The sequence below is a fragment of the Pteropus alecto genome, unplaced genomic scaffold (assembly GCF_000325575.1).
Source record: "Pteropus alecto unplaced genomic scaffold, ASM32557v1 scaffold177, whole genome shotgun sequence".
Lineage (NCBI taxonomy): Eukaryota > Metazoa > Chordata > Mammalia > Chiroptera > Pteropodidae > Pteropus > Pteropus alecto.
Window position 1 is genome coordinate 11,557,896 of NW_006442207.1, and position 9,458 is coordinate 11,567,353.

Genomic DNA, 9,458 nt, shown 5'->3' on the forward strand with positions numbered 1-9,458 from the left:
CTTTCCCTATATGTAACAGCCATATGATTTTACCTTTTCTGTGAACTTTGCACATCTGTTACTTTATGTAAATGAAATTTTTAAAAGTTGAAATAAATAAAAAGTGTTCTTAGATCAACTATGAGTCAAATGTCCTTTGACTATGATGAAGCAAAGATCTGTTTTCATGAAGTCATTAGCCAACTTGCAGAAAAGTCTTGAAATGCTATTACTCATTACTGAAATAGAACTAGTTGAGAATGGCACTTGATTTCTGTGGTCTTTCTTGCAAAAACCCATAACACGAGAATAACCATAAGAAAAACATCGATGAACCCAAACTAAGAGAAATTCTACAAAATATCTAACCACTACTCAAAACTGTCAAGGTCATCAAAAACAAGGAAAATTTGAGAAACCATTACAGCTCAGAGGAGTCTAAGGAGACAAGACTACTAAATGTAACATAATATTCTGGATGGGATCCTGGAAGAGGAAAAGAATATTACAGATAAATTAAGGCTATGTGAATAAAGTATGGAGTTTAGTTAATAAAAATGTATCAATATAGTTTCTTTAGTTGTGACAAATGTACCACACATAATGCTAAAAATAGGGGAAACTGGGTGCAGGGTATGTGGGAATACTTGGTGGCACTTTTGCAACTTTTCTGTAAATCTAACACTATTTTAAAATAGTTTATTTAAAAATAAAAAAACAAGATTGATAGAGGAGTGGAAAGATGGATAACTTTGTGACAAACTAAATGTAGCAAAATATAACCGGTAAAATCTAGGTGTTAGGCATGTAAGTGTTCACTAACATTTCTTCAACTTTATGTTTGAAAAAATTTATAATAAAATGTTGGGGAAAAATATGTTTATGTAATTAAAAGTGATCTTATTTTTTATTTTTTTATTTTTTGGTACTGTAATACCAGCATGATTACACATACAAAGTTCTAAAAAAAAGTTTTCACTGTGGAATTTCTTTTCTGGCCATTATTACTTTTCATTTTGTTTTGTGATTACTGAAAATAATCTCATTATATAGAAGGGTGTTTAAAATATTATCTCTTCTGGGTATTGAATCACCAAACATGGCACTGCTAAGTACAAGTGAGTGTGGGCTACCCGCATTGTTCCCCAGCCCAGTTCCCCGCATTGTACCCCTGCCCAGTTCCCCGCATTGTACCCCTGCCCAGTTCCAGTCCTAGAGAAAGTCTGTGATGGAGGGAGGTCAAGGCCATGAAGGCAGTTGGAGTTCTGGGAGCTCAAAGAACAGCAGCTGCAAGGGCAGCATGGAGTCTGGCAGCCTCGGCAGTGGCTCCCCTGCCCTTGGGGCAGCAAAGACATCTGTAGGAGAAATAGGGCACTTTTGGCCCAGGCACTGGCTGCCTCAGCCACAGACAATCCTGGGCAGCTGGAACAGAGCCAGATACGGGACGTGGTGACGATGCCACCTGGTATCTGCAGAAAGAGCCAGAGAAACATGATTTTATATCAGCATCCCAATTTTATCCCCTTGCTGGGCTAATCAGTAAACATGGGTTAAAGCTTCAGCAGCACCTTTATATTTTCTATGCAAATTGTTTGAGAACAACTGTGAAAAGCATTAATATTTTATTGCCTCTTATAACTCATTAGGCTCATTTCTAACAACGCCTCGCCTTCCTAATTTGTATAATGATAAATTAGATGTGCCACCCACTTATCAGCTGGGGCCTCCCTGCTCATTCCATCTTTAGCCCAATTTCCAGTTTTCTGAAAATTTCCAGGGTACTTGGTTTGTCAGCGGCATTTTACTTCTGTATTAGAGTTTGTTTTGTAGCCCTGGAGTCTGGAGGTAAAACTCCATGGCCTCTTGCACCCACAGTAGGAGGTACATCTTCACTGAAGACTTTAGGGAAGCGATGGAGGGGAGTTTATATGACAATGCAAAAAACTTCAGACGCACAGGTCTGCTCTCTAGAAAGGCCTACATGACAGAACTTGTATCACAGCATCCTGGACTTGCTTCAAAGTCCCAGTGAAAGCTAGAAATCTCACCTACTGGCAAAAGGACCAAAAAAGTGTTCATGAGTGTGGAAAATGCTGTTTGCAGAATGCTAAATGCCTACCAGGCATTGTGCTTCTTTCTAAGTAGTGGAAGGCATGAAATATAAGAATTTGACCTTTATTTTGGAGGCGATCCCCCAGTATAGTCCAACCTCTACACCCCTAAAAATTTCACGGATGTAGCAGAGCCTTGACTCTTTGTAGGGATTAAATTCCATTCTCTGAAGCACTTATGTCTTACCAAGGCCTTTCATGTGCTGGCAATTTTTGCTCACCTAGTATGAATAATATGGTATCACTGATACAGCAGATCAACATGACGCGGTTTTCTCCAAGCTTCCAAGAGCCATCCTAGCAGTGAGATCACACCATCTCCTGGGGTCCTTGAGGGTGAACTCATATAGCAGGGGAGAATGCTCTCAGCAATGAATTCTTATGTATCCAATTTTATACCCCGCCCCCGCTTGACCATTTATACTCAGGATCTATATACACTCTTCCAGCTTCTGACAGTACAGCTCCTTCAAGGTACAGTCTCTATTCTCCCTTAGCAGGGCCGTCACTTATATTGTAAATTAACCCTAGTTATTGGTTTAAAGTAGGGAGCAGGGGTTGTGAAGTGAAGTAGGTTAAGATCTTTAGAGGGAAGGAGATATTTTCTTGCAAGACAAAAATCGCTGCATCAACTTCAAAAGTGGGGAGTGCTAACTTTTAACCTGGAGAGTGGGTCTCTTCTGCAGCCCAGAGAATTCAGAGGAAATCTGGGGAGTTGATATTTACAAGGACATTGACCCATATGTCCAGATCTCATTCCTTCCCAATTCAGGCTTTGACTTTAACATAGCTGACTTGCTAGGATTGATAATTCTGTTTTCACTGGAGCTCTGCTACCTTATAATTTAAGTTCTGGGCCTCAACTTCAAGAGGTCTTGTCTCTTAAATTGGTGATTAATCACTCTTGTCTCTCTCTAATAACAGCCATCCTATTCCATTGTCCTTAAATTACTACTTTCCCTGAACCTCTCGATGCCTAGGATGCTGCACCTTCCAGCTCATTCCCTTCCACTGGCATCCCATCCCAATCCACTATTGCTGAAAGTTTTACATTTGCACTGCTAACTCATAAGAGACTCCAGCTACCACTAGTGAGGAGTTCTTACCACCAGCAGGTAACCTAGCTTCAAAGTCTTATTTTAGAATCTGCTTCCTAGGACCACACCACTATTGTACCAACTATTGGAGGTTAGGTTCCTCCAGGCTCTCAGACTCTGAGATTTTCCTGTGTGGGTATATTAGGGAGAGCTTTCAGGAGCTGCTCTTGTGAGGGAGTGAAGGAGGCAGGATTGAGTAGAGGGAGAAGTTGAATTGTAGGGTAGGTGTAATAGAGGCCTCAGCTGACCAAACAGGGAGTTCTGAAGCTGAGACGGCTAATCAGAGATGCCCAGAATTGAGGTTTGGGAATACATCGATAGGTTACCGCCCCTGGGGACAAAATGTAATTTTGAGCAAGGCAGTTCCCTAAGTAGGGTCTCGACTGTGAGATGATACTATGAGCACTGGCCCTGAAATGGGGATCTGGGCGGCAAACTGTGACACCTACTACAGATAGGATGACCAGGGGCAACGAGGAGTGATGGATACCACAGGACATGGGAATATCAGTGCTGAAATGGGGATAGTCGCAAGCAAACCAGAATGTTTGTTTGCCCTACGAGCCCTGGCCCTAGAATACTAAAGGGATCTGCAAATTTGTCAACTACAGTTTTCTTGATAATAATGAATATATGTTGGTAGAATATACATCAGTAGTTTAGATGTTGGACCAATGGATGAATATCCAAGGAGTAACAACTATCAAGAGCTACTAGAATATCTGACAATATTTGACTTGCATTCTTAGTAGATGAGTCATGGAACAGGAATATTAACATCTCTTAAGTCAGGTCTGTGATATGAAAACAGTAGAAGTTGCTCAAATAAGGCGGCTACAAGGAAATAAAAGATCATAATAGAGACATCATAGACATCAGGTCAGCTAGCAATACTACCAGAATTATCTGGGGATCTTATTGTAAATGCAGAGTCTCACCAGCAAAAATACTAATTTGGCACCTCTAGGGTGAGGGTAGAGGACCATGGGGAGCTAGCTGCCTTTTTAACAGGCTCCATGCGGGATTCCGATGCAAGTGACACCAGATCACACTTTAAGAGACACTGCACTATTTCTACAGTCCACTTTCTTTTAACCCATTGGTTTAGTCACCAATTGTATTTCTAAGTTTCTAGCAAGTCAGCTTTCCAGATAAAATACAAGACAACCTGTTAAATTTGCATTCCAGATAATAACGTTTAGTATAAATATGTCCCAGGATAACATAAAATAATAATATAAAAGTATAATATCAATCTGTTATGATAAAATAGTATATATAAGTAATATTATTATGAATTGTATTATTAAATAGTATGGAAGATTACAAGTAATAAAACAGAATGTTACTAATAATAAGAAATTATTCACCGTTTATCTGAAATTCATATTTAGTTGGATATCCTGCATTTTTATTTGCTAAATCTGCCAATTCTGCTGTTAAGAGAATTTTCAAGCACACAAAACTAGAAAAATAATCCACATGTAGCCATCCCTCTGCCTGGACAGTTATCAACATTTTGCCCCAGTTATTTTTTTATTGTCCCTACCATTGTGTTCCAAGCTGTGAGAGATACAGAAAAAATTATGTCTGTAAGTAACTATTGTCAAGTTGGGGGAACACGATAAACATTCAAGTAATAAATGCTAAAGTGTGTAATACTGATGTAAGTTCTACAGAAGTTCAAGGAAGGGGGCATCAGTGTTGACTGGAGTGGAGGATATAAGCTTAGAATTGGGATTGTGACAGGCCTGGTAAATAAAGACGAGATGAGCAGGCTTTCTCGGTAACCAGCAAGACCAGGTTGAATTCACTTGGCTCTATAAAAGTCTCTATTTGAAAGCGCTCACCTCTTTAATCATCAGGGCTCACAGCAGCTGTCACCCATCCAGCTAACTACTGCAAATTACATCATCAGAACCGATTAGCTCTTGAAAGTGTCAGCACAATGCCTATTCAATCTCCTCTGGGTGACTCGTTAATTAACCTCTGCAATATGCTGTCTTTGACATCACTGGGGAGTTCCATTTTTCCTTGATTGAAAGTAACCCTGGGAAAAATTATAAATTTATAAGAGAGACAGAATTCTATTCAGTTGGCTAGCTTTATGCTAACGCTTATGAAATGTCATGGCTACTTGAGCCTATAAGCGCAGGTCAAAAATTAAGAAAAATACAGGAAAATACTGTATCTCATCTCTTTAATTCTGTTAACATTTAAAATGGTCTATTTTCTATGCAAATGACAATAACACAAAATGTGGGGTTTTATACATTTAATAAGCTTTTACTTTCTAATTCCTCTAAACTTTAAATGTAATTTAAACTTCAAATGCTAGGGATGAAACCTTGAAAAAATATTTTATTGAAATATAAGTACAAATTAAGAAACATTAAATGTCTAGTATTCTCAGAAGTCCCTTTCATGCCGCCTATCCTCATTCACCACCCCCAACTAAAGGGTAACCATTATCCCGACTTCTAACACAGTAGAATAGTTTTGCCTAGTTTTGTATCTTATGTAAATAGAATCATTCAGTGTGTATTCTCTTATGTGTCTGGCTTCTTTCACTCAACATTACATTTTGAGATTTAAAGGATGCTAATTCTAAAAAGACATTTGTTATTAAATAAGTAATATATACTCAACATTTAAAAATTAGGAAACACACCATAATTTTTTATTAGTTTTAAAATTGTATGTACGTCTGTACACAACTTATTTGATCAAGATTATAAACTTTTATAAAGATCCTGCATAAAAAGAAAAGTTCTCATTTCTTTTTGATGTTTTTGGCAATCCTTTTATTTTGGCCTGTTATTATGACTATTAATCCCATTTCTCTAAAACTTTATCCTTAGTCCAATCTCCGTGACATCTTTATGATAAAAATAGAAAGGAATAAGATACAGATAATTTATTTTCCACTGGTGTGCTCACTGGTAGCTTGTGGTCTCTAGGGAAGCAGTTGTGTTACCAGCTCTGCCCCTGTAAGGACATCTGTCATAGCAACACTCTGAGATTTCCTCAGAAGATTGGGTGTGCATCCCAGACTTGAGGTGAAGAACTAAGGTATGATTGTTTCCACTCAGCTCATTATGAGCATGAGTCCAATTCAAAATAGTTCTTCTATTTCACAAACTACCCAGCAAGCACCAGAACCTCCGCCCTTGGCAAGACACTGTGTGGATTTGTGTCTTAAATGACCAGGCATAATGTGGTGCACGAGTGATCATGTCACATAAATTTACATACCACAAACCACACACTGCGCCCAGCACTGCTCTGAGAGATACAACTCTTTTTTTTTCCTCCATTATTTTTATTGTGGTAAAATACACAAAACATAAAATTTACCATCTTAACCTTTTTTCAGGGGTATCGAGTACATTTATATTGTACAATCATCACCACTCTCTAATCTCCCTAACTCTTTTATCTTGCAAAACAAATTCTGTACCCATTAAACCATAATTCCCCATTTTCTCCTCCACCAGTCCCTGAAACCACCATCCTACTTTCTCCAGGATATAGACTTTTAAAATACAAAATGCAAAATTCTTTCTCAATTCAGGTTCATGGGACACAAGTGTTGCTTATGAGAAAGTCATTCTCTATTCTCTAAGATGAACCCCAGCCCATTACCTCCTGCTCTCTTTATCTTACAAAGATCATCATCCTCATCTCTGGATTCCCTTTGGTTAAATCAGACTGTTTGGGCAGGAAAGAGAAGTTATTTGGTTTAAATGTAAGGACTTATAGGGTATCTCACCCTCAGTCATCTCTTGACGTAAGTTCTGGTTCTTCTCATTCCAGAATAGTAGAATAGTCCAGTGAATTGCACTCTGGTTCACACCATGCCTTCAGCTGACTTAGGGATCTTCTTCTTCCCCTCGTCCTCCTCCTTCTCCTTCTTGATTTAATAAAGTTTTATTTTTCAAAATGTATGGTTGATGGGACCTGTTGTTCACACATCTTCACTGGCAGCTGAGCATCCCCACCCTTGGTGTTTCTGGTGTAAATTACTTGAGCCCTGTGCTTTGAAACTAGATTAATAAGTTCTTTACTAAGGGGCTCCTGAAGGGCTGCCCTGGCCAAAGAACCTTGGATCTTCTGTCTCTCAGAGATAACAGCTGGGGTTAAAAGCTTATGGTTTGGAACTTCCTTACAGAGTGTGTCATAGGATGCTTTGTCAAACAAGACTAGATTTTTAAGCTTATCCTGAACTTTGCCTTTGGACCACTTCTTCTTTTTGGCCTTGCCCCAGATTTGTTCACTGGACCTTTGTCTTTCTTGGCCAACTTTCCAGCATCTTTCTTCTTCTTCTTGTCCTTGGGTGGCATAACGAAGCTCTGAGAACAGCGGCTACCACTGCCGCCTCGCTAAGATGTCGGACAAAAAATGTTAGAGATCTTCTTACAACTCCACAAGGCAGGATGGGCTGTGAGTAAATGCTTTCTCCAGCTGGGTAATTTCTGACCTTGTTCTGTGATTCAGTCCTTTACCACTTATCTCTTGAGCTACTTCATTCTGCCTGACCTGATGGACCTATTGTTACCCACAAGCCCTACCATCAAAGACTTCCAGCCATAACTGGTTGAGAAGATCAGCAAATAACCTTCCCCAAATGCAAGCATGAAACTGGACAAAATTGACCAAAACAACTATTTCAGCACTGAGAATAGATCAAAGGCAGATAACAATCTGAAAATCATCTATGTTTGAAAAACAGCGGAACTTCAGTTAAGAACAACCTTCAGCCCCAGATCGGTCAATATAGATGTTCTGTCAGGGCAGGGCAGGCCAAGAGTCCTAACAATACCACTGCCACAGTCCAAGGGGCTCATTCAATTTGGAGCACCTATACCCAGAGGGAGAAATGAAGAACACCAGAGATGGCAAATATATGGGCTAATATAAAAGACTATGGTTATCTTTTTCTCATTTATTACCTTCTTTAAAAGACAAATGACTATATAAATAAATAATTATAGCATTATCTTGTTGGGTTTATAGCATATATAGATGTAATATATATATGACAATAATAGGACAAAGAAAGAGGAAAGGAACAGAAGTGTATTGAAGCAAAGTTTATTCTATATTTTTCTAGAGTTAGTATTAATCTGAAGTAGATTGTGATAAATTAAGATGCATATAGTAATCCTTAGATTATAAGCCTGAAAATAACCATTTTTTTCTTCAACACTAACAGAGTAATTTAAATGTTACACTGAAAATATTTAACATTAAAGAAAGCAAGAGGTGGGTTGTGGCTGGGCCACAAGTAACCTGGTATAAAATGCTAAGAAATTTAAATGTTACTTTACAGACTACATAAAGCCGTTAAAATATTTTAGACAAAGGAGTAACATCATCTAATTTGCATTTTATAAGGATCATCCTGGCAGCAACATAGGCGATGAATTGATGAGTGAAAGCTAAAGGCAGAAGGACGAGTTAGATGGTGGCAGCAATAATCCAGGCAATAAATGATGAAAGACGATGGAAACAGGAGCAGGAAGAAGGAAGACTAAATTAAGAAAATATACTTAGGAAACAGAATTGACAGGTCTTTGTTATTAAGGGTGAAAGAGGGGGAGGTTTTCATGAAACCTTCCGGGTTTCTGACTTAGACAATTGATGGATGGTTGTGATATTCATTTGACAGGGAAGAGAGGGGCAGAACTGTGGGGAAAGAGGTTTAGTTTTAGATACACAGGAGAGTCCAGTTGGAAATTCAAATGTAGAGTTAGGAGAGAGTTCTGGGCTAGATGTGCACAGGTGAGAGTCACTGGAATATTGATTCAATTGAAGCCATAGGTTTGAATGAGACTACTCAGAAAGAGTACATAGGATGAGGAATGGGCAGGAGATTGGACCTCAAGGAACATCAGCGTAAGAGATAAATAGAAGAATAGGACACTGCAAAGGAAGAAAGGAAATTAAAAAGGATACCAGGAAGCCAATAAGGGGAGAATATGATCAGATCAACATCAAATGCCAGAAAATCAGAAATAAAGATGAAGAATGATAAGAGAAATATCCATTGTGTATGAAAATTTGAATATAATTGTTAACCTTAGGAGAGACTTTTCAGTGGACTTAGGACAAGGGTCTCAAGATCTGGACAGTTCTTAGTAAATGCTATTCTTGTGAAGCGTTAAAATACAGCACAGTTATTTTGCAGACACAGCTCTAAACAAGATGAGCTTGACAGGAACCCAGTTGTATAAGGGTAGCCGCTGCAAAGAAGAAATCAACATGTCGT

At 38.6% G+C, this 9,458-nt stretch overlaps 1 pseudogene; it reads right to left on the minus strand.

The window, feature by feature from the left end:
- Positions 1–7,117: 7,117 nt before the first annotated feature.
- On the minus strand, positions 7,118–7,530 carry LOC102882833 (annotated as a pseudogene).
- Between the last annotated feature and the right edge of the window lie 1,928 nt (positions 7,531–9,458).